Genomic DNA, 9677 nt, shown 5'->3' with positions numbered 1-9677 from the left:
GAAAGTCTCACTTGCCGACTCAAGACATCAGCAGTAAGATTAACAGAACCTGGATGATATTTGATTTCACAATCATAATCTTTCAGAAGATCCATCCAGCGTCTCTGTCGCATATTCAACTCTGCCCGAGTGAATAAATACTTCAAACTCTTGTGATCCGTGAATATCTCAAATTTTTCGCCATAAAGATAATGCCTCCAAATCTTGAGCGCAAATACAATGGCTGCTAACTCGAGATCATGTACTGGATAATTACTCTCATGCGTCTTCAACTGTCGAGAAGCATAGGCAATAACATGTCCATGCTGTATCAGAACACATCCTAACCCCTGACCAGAGGCATCAGTATAGACAACATAGCCTCCTGATCCAGAAGGTAGAGCTAGCACAGGTGCAGTAGTAAGACGTCTACGCAGCTCGTGAAATGACTCCTCACAATCCGAGGACCATATGAAGGAAACATATTTTCGTGTAAGCTGTGTCAAAGGCCTGGACAACTGTGAAAAATTCTCGATAAACCGACGGTAATATCCAGCTAGACCCAAGAAACTACGAATCTCAGCAACCGTCATCGGACGAGACCAGTTCAGCACTGCCTCTATCTTACTAGGATCAACAGATATCCCTTCATTAGAAATCACATGACCGAGAAACACTACCCGATCAAGCCAGAATTCACACTTGCTCAATTTCGCATACAGCTGCTTATCTCGTAACGTCTGCAACACAATCCTTAGATGATGTGCATGCTCATCCTTGTCATGAGAATAGACAAGAATATCATCAATGAAGACGATGACAAATCTATCCAGATATTCTCGAAATATCTGATTCATCAGATTCATAAAGACTGCCGGTGCATTCGTCAAACCAAATGGCATTACCAGAAATTCATAATGCCCATATCTGGTTCTGAAAGCAGTCGTAGAAATATCTGAGTCTCGTACCCGCATCTGATGGTATCCAGATCTCAGATCTATCTTAGAGTAAACAGAAGTACCCTGTAATTGATCAAATAGATCATCAATTCGCGGCAAAGGATACTTATTCTTGATGGTGACACGATTCAACTGCCTGTAATTAATACATAATCGCATCGATCCATCCTTCTTCTTGACAAATAAAACAGGTGCTCCCCACGGAGAAACACTCGGACGAATACATCCCTTATCAAGAAAATCCTGTAATTGCTGTTTCAATTCCCTCATCTCTGACGGTGCCAGACGATAAGGTGCTCGGGATATAGGCGTAGTTCCTGGTACTAAATCAATACCAAATTCAACCTCTCGCACCGGAGGAAAACTAGGAATCTCATCAGGGAATACGTCAGGAAACTCGCTGACAACCGGTAGCTGATCAATACCCGAACTACTCGCGAACATATCAACTGCATAGATGAGGTAGCCCTCCACACCTGACTCCAAGACATGACATGCCTTCAGAGCCGAAACAAATGGCATCGGAGGTCGCGCACCCTCACCATAAAAATACCAGCTATCACCCTCAACCGGATGAAACTGTACCAGACGCTGATAACAATCCACAGTAGCATGATACAAATTCAGCATATCTATTCCCAAGATACAGTCAAAATCTGCCATCGCTAATATCATTAAATTAGCTGCTAACACATTACCCTCAAACTCCAGAAGGCAACCCATCACTAGACGCTTAGTTACTATCTCTTGCTCCAACGGAGTAGATACAACTAAATCCATATCTAATGATACATAAGGTAATCTATGTCTCTTAACAAAGCGACTAGAAATAAAGGAATGCGATGCTCCAGTATCAATTAATACAAGTGCAGGAATACCACATAACAAAAAGGTACCTGCCAACATGCGATCGCTTCCCTCTGTAGCCTGCTCCTGAGACAGAGCAAACACCTGCCCTTGAGTCTGGGGACGGTAACCAGAAGAACTCTGTGGTGCTGGCTGCTGATGTGGAACAATAGAAGCCTAAGATCCAACCTGTGATCCCGATCCACTAGAAGAACTCATGCGCTGAGGACAATCTCTCCGCAGATGTCCCTGCTGACCGCAAATATAACAAGCACCAGTAGCTCTCCGACATGAAGCTGCAGGATGCTTCCCTCCACAATGGCTACAAAATTCCTCCTTCTTCTTCTTCTTTCCAAAACGAAACATACCCCGTGAACTACGAGATCCAGATAAAGTAGTAGGAGTAGAAGAAGATGTAGGTCCAGATTGCACAACAGATTGAGCTCGAGGCTCAAAAGATCCACTAGGCTGTCCTGGCATCATCAACTGTGCCCGCCTGTTGCTAGTCTCCACAAGACGGCAACGGTTCACCAAAGTCTCAAAAGATATCGGGTCATCACAGACGACAACCTGAGAGTAGATATCTTGGTTCAAATCTTGTAGAAAGATATCATACTTCGACGCATCACTCTCATTAATATGAGGACTGAAAGGTAGCAGATCAAGAAATCGTTGCTGATATTGATCAATAGTCATTGATCCTTGCCTCAAAGTAAGCAACTCCATAGATCGTGCTTGGCGAACAGCTGGAGGAAATACAATTTCTGGAACTCCCGACATAAATCCTCCCAAGTCACATGTCCTCTCTCAGTACGTGCTTGAGCAGCTTTGGCATCCCACCAAAAACGTGCTCGATCCTCTAGAACGAATTCTAGAACTTCCAATTTTTGCTCCTCAGTACAATCGAAAGCACGAAAAGTACTCTCGAGTTTAGACATCCAACTCCTCGCCTGTTCAGGATTCTCGCCTTCCACCAAGGGTTTCGGTCCTACTTGCATGAACTTATTGATAGAGTAGCGACGTCTACCCTCATGATGACGATGTTGATCATCATGATGGCGGTGATGACGATGATGATGACCACCTCCCTGACCAATACTATCGTGACTCTCGTCAGCCATATCCTGAAAAGAATTGCACATTAAAATCCCAAATGCGCAAGAATTACTAGACTAAATCCCAAGTACTAATCCCAAAATTTAAGCATGCTCTGATACCAAAAAATGTAGTGACCCTGCATGGTATCACCTACTAGCTGGCAACTAATAACATGCATTAACTTAATACAGCAAAATAACTTAACAGAGTAAAACATGCGGAAACAAAACCATAATTTACATATCAGCTTAGTAACATAATTCAGGCTTAAATCTGTAGTGATACAACCAAATCGAAAACTTAAACAGTAAACATTATACATCTATATCGAATCCTGCTGTATAATAAAATCCTCAAGGCTCCTGCCCCCTAGTCCTGCCTTGAACTACCAGCTCCGTCCATCCTGCGACCTGCCCCATGGAATAGGGTGTCCAAGATAACAACTAGGACGTGAGCGCTAACGCCCAATACGTAAACATGAGTAAACATATGAAACGACCCTAACTCTATAATTATTAAATAAATAAATATGCGGAATTTTTTTTTTTTTTTAAAAAAAACTCCCTAAATAAAATATGCACATACATGCCCATACATACATGCACATAATAAAAGATTTAAAATAGATAAATAAATAAATAACTAAAATAAAAATTGCATTCTTCAAATAAATTAAATATCTGAGTCAAACATTTAACTAAAAATACTGCATAAGAAAAATGATGTAAAATTTGCATGCACTGAAAATATTCGAAACCACAACCACTGAAAAATAGTTAAAAAGTGTAACATGCTGACATAATTAAAACATGCAATGTGACTCAGACATCTATCACGGTCACGGGGTCACTGCATGTCCGCTCATATGTCCTCGCCGCCGGTAGGAGCTACATCCTCCTCTACGAACTCACCTGCACCATACCAGTGTAGTGAGCCTAGAGGCCCAACATGCTAACATAACAAGGGCTTAAAATAATTTAAAACAATTAAATATTAATACATAACATATACATGAATGAGCATGCTTAGAAATATCATAACATATCATAACTTAAATTAACTTAAATAACATAATACATACAAATTGTTAAGCAGTAAAATTTCTAACATCGCATGGTTGTATCCGTAGTGTAACCTTAAATCATACATTAAATACTGATTAGCGTGGAAACCAACGTACGTGGCGGTGACGAATCACCTCTTAAATTGGCAGTAAACTGCCCTTCAATAGTTCACATATGGAGACGAATCCCCCTTAAATTGTCACACTACTTCAACTCCCAACATAAAATATTTTATTATTGCTCAACCTTAAACATTTAATTATGCATAAAATTATTTCATGAATGCATGTACTTAAATAAAATGTGTGTCCTTCATATATATTTAATTTAATTTCTTACTAACATATAAATATTAAAATAACTTCAATGCATAAAAATAATTAAATATATAATCAGGACACATGCAAATTTCTCATGGATTGTACTGGACTGCTGACCCTAACACTCAAGCCCAATTACTTAAATCTGGCCCAATAACATACTTAAGCCCAATAAAATTGTTCTAAGCCCAATTAAAATAACTTAAAGCCCATAAAATATTCTAGGCCCAATAACAACTTAAACTGGCCCAATGGGCCCAAAAGCCCAAAGACTGGCCCAATAAATTTCATGGGCTCAAAAGCCCATAAAATTAATGAACTAACTTAATTAAAATTTTAAAAGCTCAAATAAAATTATTTGGGAGTCCAAATAATTTTATTTCTAATTAATTGGCCCAAAAACCAATTAATTCATAAAATACTTTAAAAAAATAAAAAGACTCGAGCCCGGCCCACCAACCCGGACCCGGACCAACTTGACCCGACCCACTGCCCTACTGACCCAACCCGGACCACATACCCGACCCGGACCACCCCCTAACCCTAAACCCGAAGCTCCCCCTCCCCTCCCCTTCTCGGCCGCCGCGTGCAGCAGCCCTTCTAGGGCTGCTGCCGCCCTGCTCCGGCCACCCCTGGCCGGAGCCCCGCCGCCCAGACGTAGCCCACGTCTGGGCGGACCAACCCAGCCCAAGGCCTCAGCCCCATGCACTTCCTACACCATAGCCGATCACCCTTTCCCCAAAACCCTAACCTGCGCCGAACAAGAACACCCGATCGCCTAGCTTGCTTCCTGGGCTCGTTTGGCTCGAACCACTCGAGCCACTTGAGCCCAGACCACCCTTACACGACCTCAAGACCCCTGGCCAGCAGCTGAACCCCCCATGGCAACCAAAACGTGAGCATGATACACAAAAGCATGAACAAGGCGCATACATCCATCCAAGTTCGATTCTTTTCTGAAAAATTCTTAAAAAAAATGATGCTCACGCACACACACACGTATAAACACTGATATAGTACGTAAAAATAAGAAGAATCATGCCTTTCACCGGAAACGAAGAGAAAAACGAGCGTGGGACGATTCCGGGACGACGACGACTTGCTTTGGACCTTCAAAAAAACGTGGCTATGGAACTACCTTGGAGGTGTCTGGCCGAAGAAGATGATGAAGATGGTGGGGTGAGGCGGCTGAAGCTTAGGGTCGATGGGTTTGGGGTAGATTAGGTTAGAGTTTTTAATTTAATTAAAATAGGTTTTTAGGAAATTAGATATATTAATAAGGATTTTAATATATATAAAATATATATAACTAAAAAAAAATCTAATTAAGAAAATAAATCTGATAAATAACTTAGATATATTAAAATCTCGAAATATCAATTTAATGGAATTTTAAAAATACTAAAAAATCAATATTTTGGCTTATTTTGAATAAAATGGACTCCTAAAATTATATAAAATTAAATACTAAAAATTTTGAGATAATAAAACTCAAAATAATATTTTAGGGCTCTAAAAAGGCTCATGAAATTAATTGGCTAGAAAGTTGTCATCTCGTCCGTCCACGGTCCCGTCTACGCGATAAAATAATTAAAATACTAAAAATCATAAAAATCACTAATTATGGGTTAAATTCTTAAAAATAAATTAAATCATGCACAAATAATTCACAAAATTATTTAACCCATAAATCACAAATTTAAATAATTAAATATCCTAATTATGCATGCGGATTTACGTATTTAAAATACCGGGTGTTACAATTCTCCCCCCCTTAAATTGAATTTCGTCCTCGAAATTTAAAGTACTTACCCGAACAACTCCGGGTAGCGAGTCCTCATGTCTGCCTCGGTCTCCCAAGTAGCTTCCTCCTCCGAGTGGTTCAGCAACTGGACTCTGACCATCGGTATGACCCGCGTCCTAAGCCTCCGCTCCTCCCTTGCCAAGATCCGCACTGGCCTCTCCTCATATACTAGGTCTGGTGGCAACTGCAAGGGCTCAAAATCCAACACATGCGACGGGTTGGAGACATATCTCCGAAGCACGGATACATGGAAAACGTTGTGCACTGCCGCTAGCCCCGGTGGTAGAGCTAAATGGTAGGCCAACGTGCCAACTCTCTCCAAGATCTCGAATGGCCCTATATACCTCGGATTAAGCTTGCCTCTCCGGCCAAAACGCACTACTCCCTTCATAGGTGACACCTTCAGGAATACGTGATCACCTACAGCGAACTCCAAATCTCGTCGTCTGGCATCTGCATAACTCTTCTGCCGACTCTGAGCAGTCCTCATCCGATCTCTAATCTGAGTCACAATGTCAGCTGTCTGCTGCACAATCTCAGGACCTAGTAAAATCCGCTCACCAACCTCATCCCAATGCACAGGAGATCTACATCTCCTCCCATACAAAGCTGCATAAGGAGCCATACCTATAGACGACTGAAAACTGTTGTTATAGGTAAACTCCACTAATGACAGTCTAGTCTCCCAAGAGCCCCGAAAATCAATGACACAAGCTCTCAGAAGATCCTCGAGAACCTGGATCACCCTCTCCGACTGACCATCTGTCTGGGGATGGAATGTTGTGCTGAACAGAAGCCTAGTCCCCAAAGCCGTGTGCAGACTCTTCCAAAACGCAGATGTGAATCTCGGATCTCTGTCTGACACAATAGACACTGGTATGCCATGCAGTCTAAAAATCTCTATGATGTAAAGCTCTGCATACTGTGTCAAAGAATAAGTAGTCCTCACCGGCAAGAAATGAGCTGATTTGGTGAGTCTATCCACAATCACCCAAATCGATGTGCAACCTCTTGCACTCCTCGGTAAGCCAACCACAAAGTCCATCGTAATATTCTCCCATTTCCATTCCGGAATAGGAAGAGGTCTAAGAAGTCCTGCTGGACGCTGATGCTCTGCCTTGACTTGCTGACAAGTCAAGCACTCTGACACCACTCTCCCGATGTCACTCTTCATCCCGGGCCACCAATACAATAGCTGCAAATCTTTGTACATCTTCGTACTTTCGGGGTGAATGGAGTACGGAGATGTGTGAGCCTCTGTTAAAATCTCAGCTCTCAACTGATCGACGTTCGGTACCCACATCCTCCACTGTATACAAGAGGTTACCCCTAGCCTCATCTCTCTGTCACCATCGCTGCAACTCCTCATCAGTAGACTGTCCATCCCTAATCCGATCTCGCAGAACTGGCTGCACCGTCAACACTGACAAGCTCGGTGCATTACCACTCGGATAACACTCCAAGTCAAATCTCCGAATCTCGCTCTGTAGTGGTAACTGTACGGTCAAACATGATACCACTGATGACTTCCGACTCAAAGCATCGGCCACTACATTAGCTTTACCCGGATGGTAGCTAATGTCATAGTCATAGTCCTTCACCAACTCCAACCATCTGCGCTGTATCATGTTCAACTCCTTCTGTGTGAAGAAGTACTTGAGACTCTTGTGGTCTGTGAAAATCTTGCACTTCTCTCCATACAGATAGTGCCTCCAGATTTTCAAAGCGAAAACCACTGCTGCTAACTCCAAGTCATGCGTCGGATAATTCTGCTCATGTACCTTCAGCTGCCTCGACGCATACGCAATAACCTTACCACACTGCATAAGCACTGCGCCTAAACCTAGTTTAGACGCGTCGGTGTACACCACTAACTCCTCGTGTGGTACTGTCATCGCTAACACTGGTGCAGTAGTGAGTGCTTCCTTCAGCTGATCGAAGCTCCTCTGACAGTCTGAACTCCAGATAAACTTCGCATTCTTCTTGGTCAAGGAAGTCAAGGGTACTGCAATAGAGGAAAAACCCTTGATGAACTTTCTATAATATCCTGCCAAACCCAAGAAACTGCGAATCTCTGAAGCATTCTTCGGAATACCCCAATTCTGCACTGCCTCAACCTTAGACTGATCAACTGCAATCCCATCTCTCGAAATAATGTGGCCAAGAAATGCCACCTGCTCAAGCCAAAACTCGCACTTGCTGAACTTGGCATACAAACGATGCTCCCTCAAAGTCTGCAACGCTGTCTGAAGATGCTGTCTATGCTCCTCGATGCTCCTAGAATAGATCAAGATATCATCAATAAAGACTATGATGAACTGATCTAAATACGGCTGAAAGACTCGGTTCATGAGATCCATGAAAACCGCTGGAGCATTGGTCATCCCAAATGACATCACTAAGAACTCGTAATGCCCATATCGTGTCCTGAAAGCAGTCTTGGACACATCTGCATCTCTAACACGCAACTGATGATAACCAGATCGCAGGTCGATCTTGGAGAACACTGAAGCTCCCTGCAACTGGTCAAATAAATCCTCTATCCTCGGCAGTGGATACTTGTTCTTCACTGTGACCCTGTTGAGCTCTCGGTAATCGATGCACAGTCTCATACTATCATCCTTCTTCTTTACAAACAACACCGGAGCTCCCCACGGAGAAAAGCTAGGACGAACAAAGCCTGTCTCTAACAACTCCTGAATCTGCTCCTTCAACTCTTTCATCTCGGTAGGAGCAAGTCTCTACGGTGCCTTAGAGATAGGCACGGTGTCTGGCACTAAGTCGATGCTGAACTCCACATCTCTCACTGGTGGAATTCCTGCAACATCCTCCGGAAAGACATCCGGAAAGTCACGAACCACCTCTATCTCTGATAATGATCTGCTAGATGGCTCTGAAGTCGTGACGATGCTCGCTAGAAACCCCTGGCAATCCCGTCTCAACAACTTCCTCGCCTGAATATGAGATATCACCTGAGGAATATCACTGCTCTGAGATGCATGAAAAGTGAACGGGTCGCCTACTGTAGGTCTCACTGACACTGATCTCCGACAAAAATCAATCGAAGCTCCATTGACTGTCAACCAGTCCATACCCAAAATCAAATAGAATCCACTCAATGGCAAAACCACCACATCTGCTCGAATGGAGTGTCCCTGCAGCTCCAAATCCAGTCCTCGAATAACCTTCGAGGTAGAAATAATCTGTCCTGACGGCATAGTAACATCATACCCACTGTCACTACTCTCAGGTGTGATGCCTACCCGCCTGATAAACTCCAGGGAGATAAACGAATGCGTAGCCCCTGAATCTAGCAACGCAAACGTGGAGTTGCCTCCAACTAGAATTCTCCCTGCACGCAGAAAATTCCCAACAATTTCATACCACTACTAAATTTTCCCCAACGAGTCACTACTAATTCTTAATTCTAATCACAAGTAAAACATGCTTCCTATTCTAACATGCAGTTAAATAACCCAAATAACAACAATTCCAAATTAAAGACGAAATTTTAACCAAAGGAAAATTATTAAAATGCTAGGGGTAAGATATACCGGTGATCAAGGAGGTGTCTGGATATACCTCCTCGGCCTGCATCACATACACT

This window comes from Henckelia pumila, chromosome 2 (assembly GCF_033568475.1).
Source record: "Henckelia pumila isolate YLH828 chromosome 2, ASM3356847v2, whole genome shotgun sequence".
In the NCBI taxonomy this organism is placed as follows: domain Eukaryota; kingdom Viridiplantae; phylum Streptophyta; class Magnoliopsida; order Lamiales; family Gesneriaceae; genus Henckelia; species Henckelia pumila.
The sequence above is the reverse complement of the archived record's forward strand: the minus strand, read 5'-3'. Positions refer to the sequence as shown.